At 38.1% G+C, this 6,000-nt stretch overlaps 1 pseudogene; it reads right to left on the reverse strand.

Moving 5' to 3' along the window:
• Window positions 1-4,981, reverse strand: part of LOC101411316 (heterogeneous nuclear ribonucleoprotein D-like pseudogene) — a 39,114-nt pseudogene extending 34,133 nt beyond the window's left edge.
• Window positions 4,982-6,000: the final 1,019 nt, after the last annotated feature.

Here is a 6,000-nt window from a genome sequence, read left to right on the forward strand (position 1 = left end):
TCAAAATCAGTGAGGACCTATGAAAACACACTTTGATTAGAAACATGTTTATTTTTCAGTGATTTAAATTTTGATGGCTACATTTGGCAAGATGGTTGCTGCTGAGGTTAAGGCTCCTTTCCCCACTGCCTTTTGAAGTCAGTCCTTGTGGTTAATATGGATGGCAGGACATTCTGCATTATTTCAACTCTAACTTTCAGGAGAGGAGTTTAAACACATGTGATTATGACAGAATGTGGTAAAGCCTTCCATTTTGTTCACTGGATTGATATGGATTTCTTCTTTGCTGCCATGACTTACTTACAAAATGGGGGAGTTTTGGAAGAGATTTCATCAAATTCCTAGCTCCTCAGTCTCTACTTATTCTCTTCTGTCTTCTTCTTCAATCCAATTATCTGCAGTATTCTCCCGTTTGTAGCACAAAACCATTTTTTTCTAAAATTACTTATCTGTTTGTCACTCTATCTTCTTGGAGAATGCATCGATTTATGTTACTGGGGGGTGCTGGTGTTTGTTATTTTAGGTGCTGGGTTTGGAGAGATTTTGGAATTTTTTTTCTTGTACATTGTACTTGCTTGGATTTTAAAACAATTAACAGACATTGTTTTTACAGCAATTCTACTTTAAGAAAATTATTGAACTCATATTTTTTTCAATCACTGGTCACTTAAAGTTAATCTATTATGTATGAATTCTTAAAACCAGTGGGAAAAAGGAAACTTTTATACTAAAAAATGTTGAGACTTATTCATCTATATGATCCTGATTTCATTAATGAGCATTAAAGTAATTAATGATAAAAAAAGAAAAGCAACCAGTACAAAATAAGTAGTTAAAAGTTTTACTCTGGGCCTCTGGGGGATTTTACTGAGTGAGTAACAATGATGATAACATCAATAATGACCATTCATGTAGAGTTTATGGGCACATGTAACCTGCACAACAACCTCCTGAGAAATATTTTGAAGAGGCAAGGCACAGTAAGTGATTATGCAGAATTAAGTGGTAGGACCAAGCCGGCCTGGCTCCAGAGCTGATGATCTTAGAAAAGCAAACTGCTAGGAATTCTCCAGAGGCAGTCAAAGTTTGTATTCCATGCCTCATTACTTATCTCCACTTTGGGGATCTTCCTCTTTAAATACAGGATCCTCAATTTAATTTCTAATTGCCCGGGCCCTACAGACTGTGCAATCCTACCAGGCCTAACCACGCGTGCCTGTTCTTCCTTCTCACTTCCTTTTACCAAAATTTATGTCTTGTTTCTCAGTCTCAGAATTCTGATATTTGAATGTTGGTTTTGATGAGCAAGAAAAGGCCTGGTAACATGTAACTATATGTAATTTCTTCTAAGTAGGTCACTTCTGATCATTTATAATGTGCCTTTATCCAGAAGGCCTCTAACAAAATAATAAAATATGATGGCAGTTTTATGTCATATTAGTAGGTATTATTTATTAGGCACTTTCTAGATACATGAACTTCTCATACAGAATTTCTAATCCTTTAACCATACTGGGAACTTGGTGTAACAGCCACATCCTAGGATTGAGGGCAAGCACAGCAGTCAAGTTCCTCACCCATGGTCACAAAAGCAAAGCTTGAGCATTCTGATGCCTGGCTCCTTGCATCACTCTGGCTGCGTTTGGCTGCTTCTATGGGCACTCCTAAAACAGGTGCCTTCCTCTCAGTCTGAGGCCCTTTCTGAAAGGGCCATTTACCTCACTGAAGAGCACAGCTTACCTCCTTTCCTCTCTCTCATTTTTTTTTTTTTTGTTCCTTTCCTTTAGAAAAGGCCATTATTAAAAGGGTTCCCAGTACATTTTTCTTCCTCTCATAACATGTTATACTCACATCCTATTATTGCTTTTTAAAAATATATAATGTAACTTTCCAGAAATTTTATCTTATTTAACAGTGTTTTAAGTTTTAGGTTGCATTTTTTTGGAAGACTTGCAGTAATTTTTTTTTAAACTTCTATCAGTATTCAGTTTTTCTTCTTACATTGGTTTTATTTGAACAATCAGTATAAATGACATTTTGTCACTTATCTTTTTATTTTTCATGAGTGATTTCAAGCTTTCATCCTTGAATTTAAAATTTTTTTGGACATCAAATCATTTCTAAGTACTGGATGAAAAAAAATAGGGGGACTTCCACCTGGGGTGATAAGTGGCCATGTAAGGACAAATAAATGTTATTTAAAAGGCTCTTTCTCCCTTAGTGCCATTGCTGGATCCCTAATCCTGAATCTGCCATACTTCCCTCCATATTGCATCAAAAGAAGTGCCTACAGATCATTTTCTAAATGTTGCACTTCTGAGCTGAGTCAATCACCTGTATGTGCTGAATAGGAAGTTGGCATGTTTTGGGGAATGAAACTGCTTCCTCAGGAAAGTCTCAACTTGATTTCACCTGATTGAATCATGCCCACCAAGATTATTTAGAATAATCTCCCTTAATTAAAGTCAACTGATCATGGACTTTAATCCAATCTAAAATACCTTCATAGCAACACCTACCTTTAGTGTTTGAATAACTGGGGACTGCAGCCTAGTCAAATTGACACATAAAATTGACATCATGCCATCTCATACTTTTAATTCTCTTCTAAAAGTCAGTTGCAGCTTCTAGATGGCAACAATTCAAAGCAGAAAGAGGAAATACATAAAAAATAATTTGGCTAAGTTGACCCATCCTTTGTTATCACTCACTGAACCAGTGTGATCCAGGCCTGCCAGCTGTTTCTCCTAGTCGTGGTGGAAAGATGCAAGGGACCAGGGGTGGTGGCCGAGACACAGACGAAGAGGTGAGGGACAAAGAGCCCATCTCCTACTCAGAGAGTGGGCTAGAGAAGAAACAAGTGTGCTAAAGAAGCTGGAGACCCATTTATAATTTTGTTTGGGCAGTTGGATGTGAGGCCCCATTTTCTTTCCATTTTAAATGCACTTATGGTTCCTTTATTTAGTGCGCAGGTGGTGCTAATGAAATTGAGGTTGTGAGTGTGATTTCTCTCTGAGTCATTTAGCTTTACTGCTTCACAAGAACAGATTGCACTCCTAACCCTGTAGGGTCCTCTTAAAAACTGCTACAGCTGCTGAGTGTGCAGAAATGCAAACAACTCAATCCAAAATTCATTCTTAATACTGAGGGAAACACGTTTCCCCAGATTCACAGGCTTCTTATTATGCCCAATCTTTTGCAAAATGACAAACAGTCTGGGCCAAGAGCTGGGAGACATGAATGCCATCCATCACTAGCTAGTGTTGCCTCTGCCTCTCATCAGGAGAGGGTGGAGTTCCATTAAATTGGAAGGTTCCTTTTGGCCTAATGGTGCCATGATTCTAAAGGGCAGTCTTCTCTGGCCCTTAGGTGCAGAGTGTGAGGGGTGGCAAGGTGGTCAGTAGACACTTCTGATTCTTGTTTTTAACAAAATGACAGTTGGAGCAGCTCCTGTTCTGGAGAGGTATAAACTTCAAGCTAAAGAGTTTCAACTTTACCCTTTTTTGAACGTAAAATTTTTGTCCAAACCTGGGACTCTTGGGAACAAAAGAAGTGCTCTTATGAATTGTGCTGGAACAGTGGGTACAAATTGGGACTGTACTGGGCACCCTGAAAAATACAGTCACCTTGGATGTAGGCCATGAGGAATCAGTGAGCAGTTTTGATCAGGGAAATGATTTAGTTTAACAAATTATGCTAAGAATTAAATGAGAAAATATGTATTAACCTATGTGTCAAAGCAAAATATACTTAGCAGTTGTGCTTGAGGAAGAGTCATCTGCCACCAAGTATCAAATGAGTGGAAGGAGAATGATCAGAGGTCAGGAGTCTAATTGAGGTACTGCCAGAATAATCCAGGCAAGGGACAATCAGGGGCAGAACAGTGTAGGAAAAGGCCTAAGAATTATTATTCTTAGGCAATTGGTAATTGCTATGGGTTAAATTGTGTCCTTCAAAAAGGTGTGTTGAAGTCCCAATCTCAGGTATCTCAGAACGTGTCTTGTTTGGAAATAAGGCCCTTAGAGGTGGAATTAGGCAAGTTAAAATGAGGTTATCCTGGGTAGGGTGGGCAATTAATCCAGTATGATTGGTGTCCTTCTAAGAAGAGGAGGGGAGACACAGACCCAGCAGAGAAGACGGAAACAGAGATCGAGTTCTGCCACAAGCCAAGAGGCTCTAAGGATCGCCAGCTACTGCCAGAAGCCAGGAGAGAGCCATGGAGCAGATTCTTCCTTGCAGACTTCAGAGGGAATGGGACCCTCCCAAGACCTTGATTTTGAACTTCCAGCCTTCAGAACTATGGGATGATAAATTTCCCTAGTTTGAAACTACCCAGTGTGTGATTCTTTGTTACACCAGCCTTAGCAAACTAAGACAGTAGTCACACTAGCAAGAAGGATAAATGAAACCTACTGAAGCCATTCAGAAGAAAATCATTAGTTTTATGTGATAAATAGAGATCAGACTGATTTGTGGGTTATTAAAAATGTCATAATTTAGTGATATTAAATGTAGGGTTTTGTTCTGTATAATAATTTATTGTTCAGCAGCACAAAGAAGGCATCAACTCCCTGAACCTTGAGATTCTGCTTTTGACTCTTCTCAAAATAGAACTGTTTGGTAGCTTTCTCAGCTGAATGCCCTCACTCTAAAGTTAGGTCTGTCTGAGAGATGAATCAGATAAATGTTTCTGGAGATATTTGGTCATGGGAGTGTATCATTAGGACTTGTAAAGCATGTCTAATTTGCTTAATGGATTATAATGTCTTGGAAATGGCTATAATGCTCTATTTACACAGAATGCCTAAGTGCACAGGCCATTTGTATAAATAAGCAATTATGTTCCCTGCTGTTAGGATATTTATGGTCTGAAGATCAGTTACCTGAGCCTGTAGTCTATACTGTTAATTTGGGTAGTGGCTATGTCTTGCATATTATAAATCTTCAAATAATCATTATGAATAGCAACTGCTTTGGTCATGGTTATTTTTACTCAGATATAAAAGTTTGCTTCCAAAATCACATTTAAGATAGGATGCAACATGGAAAAGTACCAAAGAGCATTCCTCAGTCTGTTTTATGTGCAGTCTTGAATGTGACCTGAAGTATGTGTATGTTCTTTTCTTTTTCTGGAAAGGAATGAAAATACTTCGGCTAATATTGTCAATACCCCATGCCAAGAACCACATCTGAGTACATTTGTCTATTTGTTGTGAGTGCCTTCCCCTCCCCACCTCTCCAACCTGGGATTTCCCAGTATCTACAACTTTGAGTAAAATTCACCAGTAGTTCTTTATTGTCTGTCTGTGATATTAACCGGTGATGTGATGGAGACCTTTGGATTTATGTTTCTTTCCTCTTTTGTCTGGCTGGAACACTGGAAAAATACAACCTGGGCTAACTTGAAACATGTTTCTTCCAGTGCTATCAAATTCACTTCTGATTCCATTAGACATTGGGCATTTATCATTCAGGTCATTCTCTTGGATTCTCTCTTGCCAGTAGCATCCATTGTTGGTAATTTATTTGTTCATTTACTTATTTATACTCCATCTTATTTCAAAAGAGTCTTTATTTGACAAAAAGCAAATTACATATGACAAAAGGGTTGAAATTTTAAAGTCAGAAATGAGGGTATCCACAAAAGGTATATGCTAAAGTCTTATACTGTGGTCAAAGGTAATTCACAATTTGGGCCTTGACCCTTTAAATAGCCTACTAGAGAGGGGAAGCAAGCCATGAGTAAGTTCCAAAGAATTTATTAGATTAAACCAAACCAATCAAATAGGAGAAGCCCTATTATTTCCAATATTGAACTCAGAGAAGAAAATTTCCCTTGTGTTCTTATAGAGGTGAAATGTGATAAAAGGCAACTTTGATACTATTCTTACATTCCATTTTTAATGGCTAATTTTATGTATCAACTGGGTTAGGTTATGTTGTCCACTTCTTTGGTCAAATACTGGCCTAGAAGTTGCTGTAAAGGCATTTTGTATTTGT

The sequence above is a fragment of the Dasypus novemcinctus genome, chromosome 2 (genome assembly GCF_030445035.2).
Source record: "Dasypus novemcinctus isolate mDasNov1 chromosome 2, mDasNov1.1.hap2, whole genome shotgun sequence".
NCBI lineage: Eukaryota > Metazoa > Chordata > Mammalia > Cingulata > Dasypodidae > Dasypus > Dasypus novemcinctus.